General features: G+C 35.7%; 1 pseudogene; it reads left to right on the plus strand.

Moving 5' to 3' along the window:
* The first annotated feature begins 10,645 nt into the window (after window positions 1-10,645).
* On the plus strand, window positions 10,646-11,836 carry LOC113199308 (E3 ubiquitin-protein ligase Hakai-like; annotated as a pseudogene).
* The last annotated feature ends 10,868 nt before the right edge of the window (window positions 11,837-22,704 follow it).

A 22,704-nucleotide genomic window follows, 5' to 3' on the forward strand; every position in this document is an offset into this window, starting at 1 on the left:
AGTCAACACCAGACATTTACCTTAAATCTGTGCATGAATTGCTAACATTATTGTTATTCCTGGTCCCCTCTTCCACTAAGAGAAGCTAGAAAGTGAATGGAATATTTCAGTTTCCCAAAGTAGAGATCTTGCTGCCAAGCAACACTCAAAACTCAGCCAAGTAATAGCAAATTCCACTCTACACACAATCAAGCCCCACCTAAGCCTTAACATACATCATCACATAGAATGGGGAAAACAAACCCAAAGCAACCAGGCCCCAAGGAGGAACAACAAGAGAGGGAAGATAGTTATCAGTCTCACCACTTGCTATCTACTTATACATCAAAAATAGAAGTAACAGAACAAAAAAGATAATTACATACAAAGGACATGTGTATAAAATAAAGAGGAATATATCTCAATTGATGTGCAACTCTAAAACCTCTGAAAACAGGAGAAAACAGGCAAACTAATCTACTCCCAAGATTCACAATCCCCCAAAGGATCCCAAATATATGAATTAGGTGAAATTCCAGAGAAAGGTTATAAGAAACTGATTATTAAAATGTACCAATGAACTAAAAAAGCAAATATAGGAGATGAAAGAACATTTCTATGAGGAAACAGAGATTCTGAAAAAGAAACCAATCAGAACTCCAGGAAATTAAAAAAAATGAATCAAACTAAAAATTCACATCAAAGCATCACCATCAGATTACATTGCATAGAAAATAGAACTTCATCCCTTGAAGACACAACATCAGGCCTTGAAGTCAGGATATATGAACTTGAAATGAAAGACCATGATCAGAATATATAAGAACTCTGAGACAGTATCAAGGGAACAAACCTGAGAGTCAATGGGATAGAAAAGAACATGGAGATACAGGCTAAAGGCATGAAGAACATTTTCAAACAGGCAGTCACAGAAAATTTTCTCTATCAGAAATGGGATGGATATCCACATACAGAAGTAACAGATGACCCCACATAGACATTTAGAAGAGATACATCATAATCAAAATGCCTAATACAAAAAATAAGGAAATAATACTAAAAGTTATTAGAGAAAAATATCAGATCACATTTAGAGGCAAATCATTAAGACTCCCTTCCAATTTCTCAACTTAGACCCTAAAATTAAGGAGACCCTGAAATGAGATATTCCCAGCCCTAAAAGAAAACATTTGCTAATCAAAATTGCTATGTTTAGTAAAGCTTTCTTTCAAAATCAATGGAAAATAAAAACTTTCCACAATAAAGATAAACTGAAAGAATTCATGATCCCTAACCAAGCACAACAAAGAATACTCAAAGATATACTGCACACAGAGGAACTCAAAAACAAATCCCAAAGCTCCCAAATAGATGAAGATCAGTAGAAGATCAAGAAACCTGAATGAAAATCAAGACAGAATTAAAAATAGCAAAAAAATAAAAATGGCAAGAACAAAACTTATCCATAACATGTTTACTGAAAGCAAAGGTCAAAACTCCCCAATAAAAAGATCAGGGGCTGGAGTTGTGGCTCAGCAGTAGAACGCTCACCTAGCATGTGGGAGATTCTGGGTTCAATCCTCAGAACCATATAAAAATAAATAAAATAAAGGTATTTTGTACAACTACAACTAAAAAAAAAAAAAGACATAGATTAGCAGCTGGGCAAGATGGTGCATGCCTATAATCCCAGTGGCTCAGGAGGCTGAGACAGGAGAATGGAGAGTTCAAAGCCAGCCTCAGCAAAAGCAAGGCTCTAAGCAACTCAGAGAGACCCTGTCTCTAAATGAAATTCAAAATAGGACTTGGGATGTGGCTCAGTGGTTGAGTACCTCCAAGTACCAAAAAAAAAAAAAAAAAACCCATAGATTAGCAGAATGGATTAAAAAACAAGATCCAACTATATGTAGTTATAAGAGACCCATCTAAGAAGGAAAGACACCACAGACTGAAGATAAAAGAATAGAAAAAATATTCTATGGAAAAGGACTCCAAAATAAGCAGGATTGGTTAGTCTGATATCTGACAAACCATGTTTCATGCAAAATCTAATCACAAAAGATGAAGGAGGCCACTATATCCTGGTAAAAGTGAACAATCCAACAAATGTGATGATAATAAATATTCATTCCCCAAATGTCAGTCACTTAATTATTTATGTTAAAAAAATCTTGATATGAAATCCCAGATAGACCCCAATACAATAGACTGGGTGATTTCAACACACTCTTATCACCAATACACAGGTTATCCAAATACAAAATCAAAAAAGATATTTCCAACTTAAATACTACTATGAATCAAATGAACCTAATAGACACCTACAGAATATTTCACCCCAAAACAGCTGAATATACCTTCTTCTCGGAAGTTCCTGGAACACTTTCCAAAATAGACCACATTCTAGGTCACAATGTAAGTCTTAGCAAATACAAAAAAGATATAAAATCCCAAGCATCATAACAGATCATAATGGAATGAAACTAGAAATCAACCACCAGAAAAAAAGAAACCATATAAACATATGCATATTGAACAACACTCTTTAAATGAAGAAAGGATCACAGAAGAAAGAGAAGAAATCTACAAATTCTTAGAAATGAGAACAGAGATGCAATGTATCAAAAATCTGTGGTATAGGGTGGGGCTGTAGCTCAGTGACAGAGCACTTGCTTAGCATGTGTGAGGCACTGGGTTTGATCCTCAGCACCACATAAAAGTGAACAAATAATATAAAGGCATTCTGTCCATCTACAACTACAAATTTTTTTTAAATCTGTGGGACAATATGAAAGCCATTCTAAAAGGAGAATTTACAGCATTGAGTGCCTACATTTTAAAATAATCCCAAATAAATTAGCTTCTGTTCCATCTCAAGGACTTAGAAAGGGAAGAGCAAACTAATTCCAAAACAAGTAGAAGACAGAAAACAAAATTAATGAAATAGAGAATTAGAAAAATATACAGGATGAGTGCAACAAAAAAGTGGTTCGTCAGCCTAGATGCTTATTAATTGATTAATGGATAAATAAAATGTTGTTTATATACATAATGGAGTTTTATTCAGCCATAAAAATGAAATTATGTCATTTACAGAAAAATGGATGGAACTAGAGGCCATTATGTTAAGTGAAGTAAGCAAACTCAGAAGGGCAAGGGTCCTACAGCCACATCAATGTTTATAGCAGCACAATTCATAATAGCTAAACTGTGGAACCAACCTAGATGCCCTTCAATAGATGAATGGATAAAAAAAAAAACGTGGCATATATACACAATGGAATATTACTCAGCAATAAAAGAGAATAAAATCATGGCATTTGCAGGTAAATGGATGGTGTTGGAGAAGATAATGCTAAGTGAAGTTAGCTAATCCCCAAAAAACAAATGCCAAATGTTTTCTCTGATATGAAGAGACTGACTCATAATGGGGAGGGAGGGGGAGCATGGAACAACAGATGAATTCTAGATAGGGAAGAGGGGAGGGAGGGAAAGGGAGGGGGCAGGGGGTTAGTAAGGATGGTGGAATGTGATGGACACCATTATCCAAAGTACATGTATGAAGACACGAATTGGTGTCAACATACTTTATATACAACCAGAGATATGAAAAACTGTGGTATATATGTGTAATAAGAATTGTAATGCAAAAAACCCATAAAGTACATGTATAAAGACATGAATTGGTGTGAACATACTTTAAACAAAGATATGAAAAATTGTGTTCTATATGTGTAATAAGAATTGTAATACATTCTGCTATTGTGTATTTAAAAAAATCAATTAAAAAATAAAATAAAACACAACAGTTGATAGAATAAATAAATAAATAAAACACAAGAGTTGATAGGAAAAAAAAAAAAGAAGGGCAAGGGTCCTTATGTCTTTTCTCATATAAGGAAGGTAGAGAGGAAAAAGGAAAACAAAAATTGGGAGCAGATGTCATGAAAAACAAAGGGAGATCAGGAGAGGAAAGGGACCAAAGGGATGAGGCGGGGAGGGAGGGGTACAGTGCCGAGGACTGATATTGGCCAAATTATATTGTTATATTGTGTTCATGGGTGAATAGGTAACAAATCTCATCATTATGTATACAACTATGATGCACCAATTAAAAAAATCTGAGAAAAAAGCTGGTTCTTCAAAAAGATGAGTAAGATTGATAAACCCATAGAACAACTAACCAAAAAAGCGAAAAGGACCCGATAAACAATATTAGAAAAAAAAGGAGGAGATATCACCAGAGATACTTCTGATATCAAGAGCATAATTAGAATTATTAGAAGTTGTAAAAGTATTTTAGAAATTTATACTCTAATAAACTGGAAAATCTAAAAGATACTGACAGATTTCTAGACCCATACGACTTGCCCAAACTGAACCTTGAAAATGTAGAAAACATAAACAGACCAATATCAAGTGATGGAACTGAAACAGCAATTAAAAGCCTTCAAAGGAATTCCCAGGACCATATGCATTCTTGGCTGAGTTCTTCCAGACATTTAAAGAACTAACACCACTTTCTCAACTTATTGCATGAAACTGAAAGTAAGAAATACTCTTGAATATAACACTGACACAAAAATAAAAACAAAGACACATCAAAGAAAGAAAACTACAGACCAATATCCCTGATAAACATAGATGCAACAATCCTTAATGAAATATTAGCAAACCACATTAAAAAACACATCAAGAGGATAATCATCCCGGGGATGCATGGATCATTCAATATATACAAATCAATATATTATGCAATTGACCACTTTATATGAATTAAGAATCATATTATCATCTCAATAAATGCAGAAAAGGCCTTTCATAATATCGAACACCCATTCATGTCAGAAATATTGGAGAAGCTAGGGATAGAAAGAACTTACCACACATAATAAAGGCTATCTATAACAAACCCAAAGTCAACATCGTTCTGAAAGCAGAAAAACTGAAAGTATTTCCTCTAAAATCAGAAAGAAGACAAGGTTGTCTACTTTTACAACTTCCATTCAATATAGACTTGAAATACTAGCCAGAACAATCAGAAAAGATATGGAAATCAAAGGGACACAAATAGAAAAAGAAGAAGTCAAACTATCTGTTTGCTGATGATATCATCCTATATCGAGAGGACCCCAAAAATTTCACCATATTTGGAACTGATAAATCAATTCAGCAAAGTAGCAAGATACAAGATCAATAATCATAAATCAATAGCTTTCCAATAATACAGCAGTCGAGTCTGCTAAGAAATCAGAAAAACCATTCCATTCACAATGACCTTAAAAACAATAAAATACTTGAGAATTAATCTAACCAAGGAGGTGAAAGACCTCTACAATGAAAATTACAGAAAAAACAAAGAAGTGAAGAAGGTGTTAGAAGATGGAAAGACCTCCCATGTTCTTATATAGACAAATTTAATAATGTCAAAATGACTGTACAATCAAAAGCAATATATTCAATGCAATCTCCATCAAAATAGCAATGATGTTCTTCACAGAACTAGGGGGAAAAAGTCCTAAAATTCATTTGGAAGAATAAGAGACCTAGAATAGCCAAAGCAATCTTGAGAAATACAAATGATTCAGGAGGCATCAAATACCTGATCTCAAATTATACTACAGAGCTATAATAACAAAAACAGCATGGCACTTGACATCAAAACAGACATGAAGGCCAATGCAATAGAATAGAAGACACAGACAAACCCACATACTTAAAGCCCTTTGATACTTGACAAAGTTACCCAAAATATATGTTGGAGAAAGACTTAACAAATGGTGCCAGGAATACCAGCCATATGTAGAAGAATGAAACTAGATCCTTATGTATTACCCTGCACAAAGGCCAAATCAAAGTGGATCAAAGATTTAAGAATTAGATCAGAAACCTTGCAACTGCCAGAAGAAAATCTAGGGTCAACACTCCATCATATTGTTTCCAGTACCAACTTCCTTAACAAGACCCTAAAGCTCAAGAAATAAAACCAAGAATCAGTAAAGTTGTATGCCATCCTATAATCCCTGTGACTCAAGAGGGTATGGCTGGAGGATCACAAGCTCTGGGGCCAGATTTAGTAACTTTGCCAGACCCTGTCTCAAAATAAATGACTATGGATGTAACTCAGTGGTAGAGCACCCCTGGTTTTAATCCCCAGTACTGCAAACAAATACACGAAGAGCTGTTCAACCTCAGTTATAATCAAAGAAACACAAAAGTAATGGTAAGAAATTTAAAACCATCAAATTGGTAATATTTCAGATTATATTAAAAAGAAGTTTGGTGAAGTCGTAGAGCAACAAAAACTTTTATACTCTGCTGATAAATTGCTATGAATATTTTGTAAAAGTGATTCATCATTCTGTATCATCCTTTAGTACTAACCTTATATACATGCCCTAGAGAAATTATTGAACATGTACGAGATATGTACAAGATATGCTTCAAAGTAGTACTTGTAAAACCTGCCTGGGAACAAACCAAATACTCATTAATAGAATAACAGATTAAAATGTATTTCTACAATGGAATGCACTACTGAAAAAAATCAACAAAATATAGCTACATAAATTAACATGAAATTCTCTCAGAAATATAATGTTAAATGAACAATGGAATTCATAGTATTATTTGATCCCTAGAAAGTTAAAAACATGCAAACCCAGATTATATTTTCTATAAAGATATAGGCATATGTGATTTTTAAAACTTAAAACTTAATATAGCCAGAAAACACCACTAAATTCATTAAGGTACTTGCCTGGGTGGAGAAGCAATAGAAGTGAAAAGAGCAATAGGGCTTTCAAATATACTGAGCATACTCTATTACTTAAGCTAGGTGGAAGATATGAGTGCTCATCTATTATTTTTGGCAGGAGGTACTCTGGTTTGAACTCAGGGTCACTCGACCACTGAGCCACATCCCCAGCCCTATTTTGTTTTTTATTTAGAGACAGGGTCTCACTGAGTTGCTCAGTGCCTCACTATTTTGTTGAGGCTGGCTTTGAACTCCCAATCCTCTTATCTCAGCCTCCTGAGCCACTGGGATTACAAGCATGCGCCACCATGCCCAGCTCATCTATTATTTTTTAGGATGTACGATATAGTTCATTATAAACATTTTACACATCAGCTTTAAAAAGATACATTCAAGGAATGGTTTTCAAACTATGCTCCATTAAGCTGCCTAAATGACCACTGTAGGAGAACTAAGGAGTGGGAATGTTAAGGAGTTAAGACTCTGGGCTTCCCTATTTCAATTACTCTCAGCAAAGCTGAATCCATCCAAATACAGAGAACCTTTAAAACCTATTTCATCTTGGGTTGGGGGTGTGGCTCAGAGGTAGACTGCTTGCCTAGCATCCACAAAGACATGGGTTCAATTCCCAGCATTGCAAAAAACTACTTCATCTCAGATGGGATTATTATGCAGAAAGAAGGGTCCAGAATGAATTACAAGGTCCCTTGCATACTTAGATATTTCTATTACATTTAGTATTTTGCAGAGGGTCAAAGAACTGAAAGGCTCAAGTATCAGCAATCATTGCCCAGAGACAATAAATTCAAAAGAAAGATAAAACAACTTTACTTAGATTGATATAAGAAACAAACCTATAAATCCCCAGGCATCAATGTCCCTCAATTTTAAATCACAAAAAAAATTTGTTTTGACAAAATCTCTTTTAAATCAATAAAAATATTTTAATAAGATGTAAAAAAAGTAAGAAAATAGTTGTGAAAAGATATTATAGATCAGGTAAATCAAACTGGTACATGTTTACATATAACTTTGGGGGAATTTGTCAATAATGAAATGGATTAAGAAGAGTGGCTGTTGTGTAAGTCTCTGACCTTGATTTCCTCTTCCAACCAGCTGTAAGTTACATAATGATTTTGAACACCACTGGGGGGGGGTGTCTCTCATTCTTCTTTTTCCTCTACCTCAGATGTTTACTGTTATTCACTGTAATAAAGCATCATATGTGCCTATAAATTTTTCTTTTATGTCAGCAAATGTGAAAACTTTTAACTCCCCATTATTACAGAGTCTTTCCAAATCCCAAGCATTAGTCATGGGGTACTAATGCAAAAAATATTATAATCTAACTATATGCTTCAGCAATTCCAGTGTCTAAATGGGTAATGCCAAAAAAATGTTTTTATGGCTCTTTCCTCCTTAGCATTTTCAACCTGGTGCAATATCCCTGCTGATTTTGTCTGTTTGGCAAAGGTCAGCTTTGAGTGTGCCTTGGTGTTTCAGTAGAGATGGATAATGTACTTAATGAGAGCAATTTCCTGCTCTGACCTACCCTTTAATTATTTTTTAATCATACATTTGGTATATTTGGCATGGTATTTCATCACTTCTTCTGCAAAGTTTCTTTGTGAATAAGAATAAAAGCACTTATTCTGGACATAATTAAATGAAGTCATCATACATAGGCTACTTTACAGTTGACAGTTCCCTTTAGGTGAATACAAATGAAATTTCTGTAACTCCAGGCTTATAAACAAATGATAACTTCTAATATGCTTTCCATTTATCTTTGAGTGATCAACACTATTATTTGACCTTTAACTGTTTATTTTACTTAGGTCTCTCCTCCAAGTTGTTAATGCTCTAGAAATCAAATGTACCAAAAAAAAAAAAAAACCCAAAACAAATTTTTAGATTCAGGAAGACATCTGTAAAGCAACTAATTGCCTCCCTAATTTATTGAGGTTTTTAACTTTGAATTTTCATTCACAACTAAATGGTCTTAAAATACTATTATAAAAGAATTCTGTATAAAAATGATTTCCTTAACCTGATTTCAACATTATACAATGTATGTATTTATTCTAATATTGCATGGTACAAATAAATGTGAAATTTTTATATTTTTATATATCAGCTTTAAAATTAAATTAAGGGGGCTGGGGTTGTGGAAGAGCACTTGCCTAGCATGCATGAGGCATTGGGTTTGATCCTCAGCACCACATAAAAATAAAATAAAGGTATTGTGTCCACCTACAACTAAAAAAATGTTAAAAAATTAAGAAGAGGATTTCCAACTCTTAGAGGATGACTCAATAAAAGATATTATCATGTGCAGAGCATCACAAGTTGATGTATCAACAAGAAGGGACAATACAGCAGTGTGCTATAGGGTTTGGCACACATCTGGTATATTTTTCTGGGATTTCATTATTATTCAAATGCTTCAGAGGAGAGAGAGACAGGCATTTTAACTAAGTAATTAAAAGCAATTCTTTGTTCATTTTCTTTGTAGTACTGGGGATTGAACCCAGGGGCAATCTACCACTGAGCCACTGAGCCAGTCCTTTTTATATTAAGAGTCTCAGGACTGGGGTTGTAGCTCAGTGGTAGTGTACTTGCCTGGCATGTGTGAGGCACTGGGTTCGATTCTCAGCATCATCTATAAATAAATAAAATAAAGGTCTTCTAACAACTAAAAAAAATATATTTAAAAGGGGAAAAAAAAAGACAGTCTCCCATGGTTGATGAGACTAGCCTCAAACTAGTGATCCTCCTGATTTAACCTCCAGAATACCTTCTAGGTGTACCCCACCATGCCCAGCTTAAAAGCAATGTTTTCATTAAAACATATATTCTGAAACAAAGCTCTATTAATATAATGTTAAATCATAAGAATTCAAAGAAATCTCTTGGTTTAGATGATAAGTAGAACATTCCCCTTTCTCCCTCACATTTACATACTTAACTCTTCTCATCCATTAGGGGTACTCCTGCAAGAAAAAAAAAAAGTTAGAAACCAGATTTACATCATCTCTAGAAAAAAGCTATCCAGTTTCTACTTGAAATTTTCAGATTATGGGTGGGTGTTCACCTCAAAAAAGGACAATCCAGGGCTGGAGTGGTGGCTCAGTGGTGGAGCACTTGCCCAGTATGTGTGAGGCCCTGGGTTCGATTCTCAGCACCCATATAAATAAATGAATAAAATAAAGGTTCATCAACATCCAAAAAGATATTTTAAAAAAAGACATTCTAATCTGTAACCACAGCAACTTGGGAGGCTGAGGCAGAAGAATCCCAAGTTTAAGAACAGACCCATCAACTTAGCAAGGCCCTGTCTCAAACAAAAAATAAATTACAAGGACTGGGAATGTGGCTCAATGGTGAAGTTCAACGGTGAGTTCAATCTCAAGCATTTTTTTTAAAGGAGAGGAAAAAGAAAACACCATTCCATCATTTCAAAAGTTTACTAGCAACTTGGAAAGGTTGTGTGGCCAAGTAGGGAGTGGGGAGAAGGGTGGAAGTGGATAGATATGATCAATGCCTGCTATATATATGTATGGACATATTATGTAGAATCCCATTAATATGTATAATTAACATATATTAATAAAAATGATATTTTTTAAAGCTTATAAGGGCAAGCAGGCTACCTTACTGCCCAGATCTCATTCCTTTGGGTACAACCGCTTCTATGCTCCACCTCTTCCACTTAGGGTCAATTTCTTATTGCACAGTTAAAGCTTACTTTTTCTTGAAGCAAGAGGAGAGCGGCCTTAGCAACCTCAACACTCAAGGTCCTTACCTACTAGCTCTCCCTGTGACTGGCTCCCTCATTGGTACAGGGATAGGTAAAAGGTCAAAGGTCAAAGTTTGTGGCCGTAGTCAACGCACTAAGAAGTAGGGCGCATGTGTGATTGCAGGACTTGTGGTGCAACTCATTTCCGTACCCGCTCACTTCCGTTCCCATTGTGCAGTGCGAGTAGAATCATGGAGCACGCCACTGGATTTGACCGCAATGAAGAGCAACGGTATGACTGTGCAGGTGGTGAAACATTTATAAATCAGCAAAGATACAATGAGGAAGTTTTTTGGGACTTTAAGATAAACATATTAGGTAAAAAGGATGATACACCAGTTCATTTTTGTAACAAGTGTGAATTACCGATTAAAATCTACGGGCGGATGATTCCATGTAAGCATGCGTTTTGCTATGCTTGTGCCGTTTTACATGGAAATGAGGGAAATAGAGTGTGTCTGGACTGTGGTCATCCAGTGAGGCAAGTTGAAAAACGTGTGCAAGGTTCTGTCTTCGTGTGCAGCAGTGTTCAAGAGTGCAAGAGAACTTACTTGTCTCAGAGAGATTTGCAGGCTCATATCAACTTCCGCCATATGGGAGCTAGTTCCTAATAGAAAAAAGTTCCTCCACACACGAATTGAAATCCCTAGTTATGTTATCGTGCAGCCAAATAAACATCGTTGGAACCATATTTCACCAAACCAATACATTATGATACTACTGCTTCCTTTTCAACATATGCCATATGGGCTATATCATTAACCATGTGAGAATATTTATGCTCCTTCAGCAAAACCTCTTCATGGCTTCACCTCCACCTCCTTCGTTGAGTCAGAGAACTTTAATATTTCAACAAGGTATAACAATTTAATATTTGCTCCTAATCAAGACAACTCAAATTTAGGTGCTTGAGTACCACCACCTCCTTCCTTCCTCTACACTAGCTCACCGTAATCCTGAATATCTGGGTAAGCCAGCGGTATTGAACTCTCAACATATTGTACCTCCACAGCAATTCTGCATAGACTGCCTTCTCTTCCATCATTAGCCCACGTAATGTCCCATCTTCCCTAGAATGCTAATACTTTTCACTTGCTCCATAGCTTCCCAGATGCCACCTTATACAAAATATCTTCTTCCAGGACCTGCTTCAGCTCAACATGGTGGTCCATCTGTGAGTACACGTTTCTCACCATTGTAATCCTAACTCTTTACCCCAGTTCACTGAAGACCAAGAACTGAACCCTCCATTTATACAACCAGGAAAAATAAATAGTGGTATATGGCCTGCACCCATTTAGACTTCTTCCTTCCTGACTGCAGAGTCTACCTTCAAAGAACTCAATTCTTGGATAACATTGTTAACATCAGACATGATATAGATCATATTGCCAATGATAAAATAGTATTCTGAACAGAAGATATGACAAGGTGGTAAAAGTAAGTACTCTAATTAAGCTTTAGACTATTTCGGGAAAAGTAAAGCATATCTTACAGATGTGGCTATGAAACACCTAGTGTTGATTTTTGTTTATTTTATTCAGGGGGATGGTACTAGGGATCAAACCTATGGCCCTGCCTTACTAATACTAGGCAAGCACCCTTACCACTGAGCTATTATTACCAGCCCTTTAAAATGGTATTAAATGTTAAAGTAAGGAATGATCTCAAGTAATTTACTGTAGAACAGATTAAGTGGCTTGGTTGAGCCAACCTATTTTAGTAGTTTTGTTCCTGGTGTGGTAAATTGATCCAAAAGTGACCATTTGCAATATTATTTCCAGAAAAAAAATGCATATTCTGCTTTCAAAAGTATTGTTTTTGTTAAATCTCACGTTTACTTTTCCTCATAATATATTTTATTTAACTGAGTAAAAGATTTTAATACGGTGTTAAAAAAAAAAAGTCTTTGTACTCCAAACTGTATCAACATAACTGATAATTTCCTTAGTTCTAGCCCTAAATTGTTCCTTTCTTTTACTCTAGTTGAGCCTTTTTTTTTTTTTGATGGTGCTAGAGATTGAACCCATTGCCTCCATTGCCTTGTGCATGTGAGACAAACACTCTACCAACTGAGCCATATATCCCCAGCCCCTAGTTGAAGCTTTTTGACCCAAACCATCGAAAGGCTGGGCCCTGTTGTGAATTCTAGAATCTATACAAGCAGAAGTGTTTAAGCAACCCTAGATCTAGTATTAGATCTCTCTTACTACTACTCCAGCTCTGACCTTGTACCCAGGGTGTAGTGACAGGGCTTTGTTAGCATCCTGGCAGTCAGTTTAGATCTCATACTTAAGGTCCACTTAATGAGGCCTTTTGTTCTTTCTATGCACAAATCCCAATCTAGATAATTTATTAGGTCACAGTAACCTTCACTTGTCCTTACCTGTGTAAGGATAAATAAAGCCTGATTTTTTCTTTTATTTTCTTTTCTTTTCTCTCTTTTTTTTTTTTTTTTTTGGTACCCAGGGGCACTTTAACATTGAGTTACATCCATAGTCCTCATTTATTTTCTTTGGAGACATAGTCTTGCTAAATTGCTTAGGGCCTCTCTATGTTGCTGAGGCTGGCCTTGAACTTCCAATCCTTCTACTTCAGCCTCGAATGTCACTGGGATTACAAGCGTGTGAATCAAAAATATTTTTAAATTTTCCTAGTGTAAAAAAGTAAAAGACTGAGGCAGGAGGATCATGAGTTCAAAGCCAGCCTCAACAACTTAGCGAGGTACTTAGCAACTCATCGAGGAACTCAGCAACTCAGCAAGACCCTGTCTCTAAATAAAATATTTTTTAAAGGTCTGGGGATGTGACTCAGTGGTTAAGCACCCCTGGGTTCAATCCTCAGCACCAAAAAAAAAAAAAAAAAGTAAAGAGGACTTTAATCCATTTCCTTTTAACATTTCATTTTAAATACCTGATTATAAATGCTATCTCTGCCTCCTTGAAAAGTATATTAATTTTTTTCAAAGCTAAATAAGCCTCTTGCAGCCAGTTTTGCATCCTAGGAGTGTCATTTTTAAAGGCTAAGGAGCCATCTCTTTGAAAAGTGACCACCAAGAAGAGTGCACCCTGTCTCCTTATCTGTGAGAATCAGGCTCCAAAATATAATTTCCTGCTTGTCAAAAAGATATGACAAAAACTGTTTTCCTTTGTATATGACCATATAAGTAATGGATTAATATATAGAAAAAAATCATGAAAGTGTGAGGGTTTTTTTATGTTTGGCCTTGATCTTGGACTCCCCAGGCCCCCAGAACTGTGTGCAATTATAAATTTCCCAGTCTATGGAATTTTCCATGTTTATGAAGCAACCCAAAGAGACTTAAGACACCAACTATCCAAACTCAATTTAGGGAAAAAGTGATAGGATAAGAAAGAAAGACAGGCTGGGGTGTGGCTCAGTGGTAGAACGCTCGCCTAGCACATTCGAGGCCCTGGGTTCGATCCTCAGCACCACATAAAAATAAATAAATAAAGGTATTGTGTCCAACTAAAAAATAAATATAAAAAAAAGAAAGAAAGACTATTTCTCAAGTCTCAGTAGCAGTTACCAGTTTGGAAGCAGTCTACAGAAAGCCAGATAAGAAATGAAATAATTTGCCAGGCACAGTGGGGCACACCTGTAATCCTAGCATCCCTAGAATCCCAAATTCAAGGTCAGCCTGAGCAACTTAGCAAGACCCTGTTTCAAAATAAAATAAAAAAGATGAGCTGGGAATGTAGCTCAGTGGTAAAGTGCCCTGGGTTAAATCCCCAGTACAAAAAGAATAAAGAAAGAAAGGATAATTTAAAACTGCTCAGTTGAATCTGTTTACTAAAGGGCATAATACTACTCTAGCCAAAGGAATAAAGGAAGAAGGGAAAACTCATATGTTGTTATTGCAAAAAGCCAAGGCACTGCAATAATAATTGTGGTTGAGATGCTAAAGGATACAAAAACTTAAAGAACAAGGGAATCAAGAAAGCCCAGAATCTATCTGGAGTAAACCTCAGGGGCAGAATACGTTCTTAGCATGTGTGAAGCCCTGGGTTTGATACCCACCACTACCACCCCACCAAAAAAAAAAAAAAAAAAAAAGCCCAGAAGGACAAAACTCTCAGCTGGGGAATAATTGGAAAATAGTTCAAATTTGACAAATTGGAAAAATCTTGAAGGTGGGAACTAGGGAAACATATTTCAATAACTTTTACCCAGGCCAATCCACCTTTCCCTTTTCTGGACAATATGGATGCTGCTTATTTTGCGATTGGAAACTTCTTACTTTGTGCATTTGGTAAATATGTTGATATGATTGTTGGTACTTCACATCAGTCTTCTATTTGTTCCATTTCCACCATATTTCCCATACGGATTGGTCCACTGAGTGAGGAAAAGGCTTTTTTTACTTTTTTCATGATCCTCCTGTAAACCAACTGGGAAGAATCCTGCTAAACAAATTAAAGGCTGACATATACTATATTCCAAAATCAAGTGCTTGCTATGCTTGCTGGGAAAAGGGCATCTGATTTGTTCCCTTCGTGCCAGAGCAAAAACAAATTGATGCATTATGTTGGGCTCTAGGGAATGATACTGGTTTAAGATAGGAAATCACAAAAAATAGCTTTTCCAAAGGATAAGCCATATTAGTGTGTAAAACAATAATCTTTGGTTAAAGCTCAATTAGAAACAATAAAACATTATAAAAAGTTTAAGGGGTAGGGAAAGGAGGAATAATTTTAAGAGTGTACTCACCCTTTAATACTCCCATACTTCTAGTAAGGAGGGAAGATACATTTGATAAACTATGGCTGACCACTATCAAGATTTGTATAGTATATTAAAGTGATAAGTAGATTTTGTGTTCTCTTAATGCATGTAGTTCCTAACCCTATAATTTTCTGACTTAAATGCAACACTGTCCTCTGCAAAATTTGTCTCTGTAGTTGATCTGTTTTTCTTTTCTTTCTTTTTCTGTAGTGGATAAGTTTGAATTCTCATTTGTCTTTAGTTACGTAGGAATTATAATTGTTATAAAATCCAAGGATTCCCAAAAGGTGTGGAGACTCTCCTAAGATTTTCTCAAGTCATTTACAGAAAAACTCAGAAATTTGTTCCACTGTGAGTATCTCTATTCATTACATAGTTAACTTGTTGGTAGTCTTAGAAACTACAGGACAAGCTAAAACTGATATTTTGGCTTCACAGGAACATAAAACCTTACTAGACAAATTTCAACCTTAGCAAAGTGAAGGAAAATATTTCAGGCATCCATTATCAGCTAAAGGCTGAAAGTGTTATATTCTAGAAAGCAGTCAATTATGCAGATGAAAGCCTACTAAACAGACTAATTAGATACCTCTGGTGATTCATTTGTATGATAATCTTCCAAATTCCCTAGTTTAAACCTAGAATCTCAAGAAGTATTTGAACAATGGAAATTAGCTATTATCTCTCCTCCAGTTTGGGGGATTCCAAATTCTAGAAAACCTTTCCATTTGTGTTTTCTGGAAAATAAAGATACTTCCAGTGGAACATTAACTCTGAAATTGGGATTAGACTATAGACCAATCTAGATGTCATGATACTTGGAATGCTTGGATGTCTGAGCCCCAGTAGCAGCCACCCTATTTATTGAAAAGACTTAAGCTATTACATTTTGTCACTTGATTTGGATATCCCTCCTACAATAGTTATAATGGCATAAAACCCAGCATTTGCTAGTGTACCATCAGAGTTGCTATGAACTAGTATTTTATCCAATCCTAATATTGTGCTTAGGAGATGGAATTTTCTAAACCCTGCTGTTCTTTTTCGAAGGTGTGAGTGTGCGTGTGTGTGTGTCTGTGTGTGTGTGTGAGAGAGAGAGACAGAGACAGAGAGACAGAGACAGAGAGACAGAGAGAGAGAGATCTTTCCATGTAGAAATATACCAATCTATCTGCAGATATATCTACCTATAGATGAATATATGTATACAAATAATGTTTGATGTCTTTCATACAATAGGGCAAATTTGGGAAAATAGAGATTCTTGATTTCAGTATGAACTACAATACTTCATGGAAAATTGAAAAGTGATTTGTTATGAGACTTTACAACTGCATACTTAGATATCAATGATCCATTGTAGAGTTCAAACAGGACAGAATGACAAAATTTCTAAAGGCTATGGTTTTGTTGACAACTGCAAAACCTTCTTTTAAAACTGACAGACTAAACTTAGAAGCCTCACTGCTAATACAAGAAAACTTTGTTCAATTCCAAAAATAGCCTTCACAAAGAGAAATGAACAAATGGACTGAAAAAGTGTTTAACAAATTTCAGTTGAATTAAAGGAAATATCTATAAAGAATTCTTACACCGGGTCTTTACTTGCTTATTATTTTTGGTATTAACAAAATCATCTAAGTAACAGGAAAAGACACTAGATTATTACTATGTCCATCAAAATGATGAAATTATTCAAAACATGCTGTATTAAGGAGACTTTTTTGCCATTAGAATTCTTTGCAGGGACACTTGTGTTTTAGTCATCTTTTTTGCTGCTGTGACCAAAGGACCTGACAAGAACAATTTTAGAGAAGAAAAAGTTTATTTGGGGGCTCACAGATTCAGAGGTCTGAGTCCATAGAAAGCTGGCTCCAATTCCTCTGGGATTAAGGTGAACCTGAACATCAGGATGGAAGAGTGTGGTGGAGGGAAGAGGCTCACATGATCAGGAAGCAGAGACGGACTGCTCAGCAGATCCAAAATATATACCCCAAAGGCATACCCCAATGACACTCCTCCTCCAGCCACACCCTACCTGCCTTCAGTTACCACTCAGTTAATCCTCATGGGGGGGGGGGATTAGTTCACTGATTTGGTTAAGGTTTCACCTCTAAGCCTTCTTGAATTGTTTCACACATAATCATTTGGGTGACACCTCACATCCAAATAGTAACAACTCCCAAAGAAAGCACAGAAAATGTTTGCCAACCAACTTTACCAGGAAGCTGATGACAATGAGATTTCATAGACTTAACGCTTATGGAAGGTAGGAGATTTTGTCTAATTGTGGAACATACGATGTTTGAATAGGCTTAAATCTTTTCTTCTTCAAAAACTTATAGTGAGGCAGTGGTAAAGACTCTTAATGCACAAAATCCCCACTCTGGGGATACCAGAGTTAATCAAATTACACTAGGGAAATAGATTTATGTCTACTGATATTCATGAATTATGCAAATGTTTGAAGATTAAACTATCAAGCTTTAGCTGGATGTGGTAGCATGTACCAGTAGTTCCACCTATTTGGGAGGCTGAAATAGGAGGATTACTTGAGCCCAGGAATTTAAGACCAACCTAGGCAACATAGTGAGACCTCCATCTCAAAATGTATAAAAAATTAAAACTATCATACTCTCCAAGTAGAATGGGTGTCTCAGAATGTAATAAAAGTCTTTGGCTAATATTTAGCAACCAGGATAATTACCACTGACCTTTTTCAAACTAGCCTTGTTAAAAATTAAGAGTGACTCTTCAAAGCAATGATGTTATCTTTCTTTGAAATTGTGTTTACCAGGTCCATGAGTCTGAAAGCACTTACTCTTCTTGATTTAACTGAATCCTCATAATCATGTTCAATACTTAAAAGGGCTTCTCTCTTTCCTAGAAACCCTTAGACATGAAATTTAAATGACCTGGAGGGGCCTACTGGAAGAAATTGGTCATTCCTATCAAACTGGGCAATTAAGCCAGGAGCTGAGGAATGCACCTGTAGTCCCAGCTACTTGGAAGGCTGAGGCAGATGGATCACTTGAGCCCACGAGTTCAGGGCCAGCCTGGGAAACATAGCAAGACCCTGTCTCATAAACAACAACTGGACAATTTTGTTTACATGAGAGTGCTTTAGAGGAAAGATGGGTTGTCAGCACACCGGATGGGACTCTTGAGTACTGCTGATCATTCATATGGCTTTCAGTAAAAGAAAACCGAGGTGGATTCATGCTTCTCAGGTGAGGCCAGAACTTCAGGACTACACTGTGGTTTCCACAAATAGTGTGAAAATTAGTTTTCTAAAGTGAATTATTGGTATTGACCTCAACTGAAAAGAGGTATTCTAAGGAGCACTATTTTTATAGCTGTCTTGCTGTCATATTCACAGTGTTGATTTCAGCTACTTTCAGAATTACATTTTACTAGCCAGGCTGTGATTCATCACTAGAATCCCAGCAACTCCAGAGTCTGAAGCAGTAGAATCATAAGTTCAAGGTCATATTCAGGAACTTAAAAAATAAAAAGGGCTTGGTGTCTGGTTTCAGCATGTTTTTAAATTAACCCATGTAGCTACATGTGTCAGTAAACTTTAATTATATGGTATAGCATTTGATTATGTTAATATGCCACATCTTCTTGTGTTTTCTTTTTAATGTAGTTGTCATTGGACCTTAATCTATTTGTATGCAGTGCAGAGAATCAAACCCAGTGCCTCATACATTCTAGGCAAGTGTTCTACCATTTAGCCACAACCTCAGCCTTTTTTTGTTGTTGTTGTTATTGTTGTTGTTGTTAATTTTAATAGTAGTGGATATCTTGACTGATTTTCAGTTTAGAACTATAATAAATAAAAACTGCTATGAACATTCATATGAAAGTTATTTTGTGATAGAATATATCTTTTTATTTGGAATGTATAAGGAAATGGACTTCCAACTGCTGGTAATACAGTATGGGTATGTTGACTTTTATTTAAAAACAGAAAGTTTCAAAAGTAGCCTTAGGCTGGGGTTGTGGCTTAGCAGTAGAGCACTCACCTAGGGCATGTGAGGCCCTGGGTTCAATCCTCAGCACCACGTAAAATTACATAAATAAAAACAAAAGGTTTACAAGTATAATTTTAAAAAGTAGCTGTATAAGCCACAGGGTGGCACATGCTTATAATCCCTGTGACTCAGGAGTCTGAGGCAGGAGAATTGGAAGTAACATAGTGAGATTGTCTCATAATAAAAAAAAAATAACAACAAAGTGGCTGTACCATTTTACATACCTATCACCAGTGTAACACATGTGGATCTACTTTCTTTTTTTTTTAATTTTTTTTTAGAGAGAGTGAGAGAGGAGAGAAGAGAGAGAGAGAATTTTTAATATTCATTTTTTAGTTCTGGGCGGACACAACATCTTTGTTGGTATGTGGTGCTGAGGATCGAACCCGGGCCGCACGCATGCCAGGCGAGCGCGCTACCACTTGAGCCACATCCCCAGCCCTGGATCTACTTTCTAATACCTGAGATTTTCAGTATTTCAAGTTTTAGCCATTCTATTGAATATAGAGCAGTATTTCATTGTGGGTTTTTTGGTTTTGTTTTGTTTTGTTTTGTTTGGGGTTTTGGCTTTTATTTTCTTTGGCTTTTATTTTCTTTTGCTTTGGTTTTGATGGTATTGGGAATTGAACCCAGGGGCACTTCACCACTAAGGTATATCCCCAACCCCTTTTTTAAAAATTTTTGAAATGGGGGTCTCCTTAAGTTGCCAAGGCTGGCCTCTAATTTGTGACCCTCTTGCCTCAGTTTCCAGAGTCTCTGGGATTATAGGCCTGTGCCCCTCAGCCCATTGTGTTTTTTGATTTGTATCTTCCTGTTAACCAAAGATGTTAACCATCTATTAATATGCTTATTGCCTAGTCATATCTTCTTACGTGAAGTGTCCATTTGAATATTTTCCCATTATTCTGTATTGCTTATCTTCTTATTGATATGTAAGATTTCACAATATATTATGGATAAAATTCCTTTATCAGGTGTGCAGATTTCAAATATTTTTGTCTATGACTTGCCTTCTAATTTTCAAAAGAATAAATAAAATTTTTTGTTTAGTTAAAGGTAACATTTTTTTTTCCTTGTGGATTCTTTTAGAAATTTTAAAGTAAGTTTTGTATATGATGTGAGGTAATGGCCGATGTTCATTTTTTTCATGTAGTTATGCGATTGTTCCACCATTTGCTATAAAGGCTATTCTTTCTCCAGTCAATTACTGAGGGAGTTTTATAAAAATAACAATTGAACATAAACACAGAGGTTTGTTTTTGGACTGCCTATTTTCCCTATTTCTCCAAATCAAAGTATACATACAGAAAAGGAATATTATCAATGGTCTGGTGGGAAATGTTTGTCAACAGGCTCTCTCAGATCATAGATATAAACACACAACCTTGAGTTGTAGCATTTACTGAGTGCCAGGATAAAGTTCTTCTCCAACCATGATCAATTTCAAGGTACCTTATGCTGCAAACTCCAGCTGCCATGGGTTTACCAAACTCTAATCTTTAGACTGCTCATATTTTCATGGGCACCCTTCTCCCTGTGCTGAGATCCATAAAGTACCTGGAGACCGAAAGCTGAGGTGACTATAGGGATAACCTTGTTTATTTCCCTTCTCTCAGGTCACAGTCATGCACTGCCTTAGTCCAAAGTCTGAAAAACAGTACTTTTATAGTATGTCCAGTTTTTGAGTCCTTTATGTCAGGAGTCTATATCAACTATTCCATCATAATAAGAAGTGCCTCCTGGGCTGGAAATTGGGAATGTGCGACTCATGCTTGGTTCCAATCCCCAGCATACAAAAAAAAAAAAAAAAAAGGAAGAAAGAAAAAAATCTGGGGATGAAGCAAGGTCTATAGTACTTGCCTATCATGTGAGAAGTCCTGGGTTCAATCCCCCCAGCACAGCAAAATGTAAAAAAAGAAGCCTTAAATTCCTCATCTAAAATCTGAACAAACAGTCACAAATCACCATATGTTTGAGGGCAACCACTAATTTGAAACACAGATTCAAGAAAAGAAACTTATAGGAACTAGACATTGCAAAAAACAGTTAAACTGTTAATATCTTTAATGAGTTAAGAGAAGCTATTCTATTGATAAGAAAACTCTGCTGTAATAGGAAAATTCAGAGAATAAGAGATCTCAGAAATTTAATATATTAGATTAAATATGTGTGTATACATATATTTTTTTACATACATTAGAAGGAAGTTGAGATTTTTTTCCAAGACTTTACAAGAAAAGGATGAAGAGATGGACAGTAAGAGAAAATAAAATACAGAGTCTGTCCAGGGAATTCAATGTCCAACTAATAATGCTTTCAGGGAAGGGAGGAAATAAAGGAAAGGAAATTCAAGAAATAATTTAAGAAAAATCCTTCCATTAAGAGTCATGTCTTCAGATTTAAAAAGCTTAGCACAGTGATTAATACAACATAAAGCCCATCATCATGAATTTTCAGAACACCCAGAAGGTTAAGAAAATTTTAAACCTTTCAGGGAAAAGGAACAAGAGAGGGCTGGGGTTGTGGCTCAAGTGGTAGTGTGCTCACCTGGCATGTGCGAGGCACTGGGTTTGGTCCTCAGCACCACATAAAAATAAAATAAAGATATTCTGTCCACCTAAAAAAAAAACTAAAAAGTAAATATTAAAAAACAAGAAAAAGAACTAGAGACATACAATTGATTATGAAAGAAAATATGAAGATAGGCTAAAGGCATTTCCACACATTCAGGGTCTCAAAAAGTAAAGAATCAGCTCCACAAGAAACAAAGGAGTAAAAATATGACACCATAGCATCCAAAAAACAGAAGCAGTACAAAGAAAAAAGTTCCCTGATGAAGGTGAAAGGAAACTCCAAAATGACAGCTGTTCCACAAACTTAAAGAGCAAACAGTCAAGATTGAACAGGAATGTTGTGGAGCTTTAGGCACATGTCTTCAAGTAAACATACAGAACTCATAAATTACCTCCTGCAACTTCCTGTATTAAGAAGAGCTTATAACTCTACTAGATTTATAAAAGATACATAGATATATGTCTATTATTAATATAAGCCTATAATTAATTTCAAAGTAAAACAGTCTTTAAGGAATATAACTACATATACTACATAGTTCACCCTATTTACGTAGCCATAATATAAATACTAAATATTGATTTAGCCATATATTGGGGGAATAGGAAGGAAAAGATGTCTATGTATGAGGAGAGATTTTGATAAATAAATCTTCATGTTAAGTAAGATGAAATAAATATATAATGCCTAAAAGTTGAAAATAAGAAAAAGCAGTACAACATGTTATTTAGAAATATAAAGCTAATAACAATAACAGAGGATCAGAAATCAGAGATGATAGGGATAGATAGAATGACTGCTGTTTAACATAT

This window comes from Urocitellus parryii, chromosome X, assembly GCF_045843805.1.
Source record: "Urocitellus parryii isolate mUroPar1 chromosome X, mUroPar1.hap1, whole genome shotgun sequence".
In the NCBI taxonomy this organism is placed as follows: domain Eukaryota; kingdom Metazoa; phylum Chordata; class Mammalia; order Rodentia; family Sciuridae; genus Urocitellus; species Urocitellus parryii.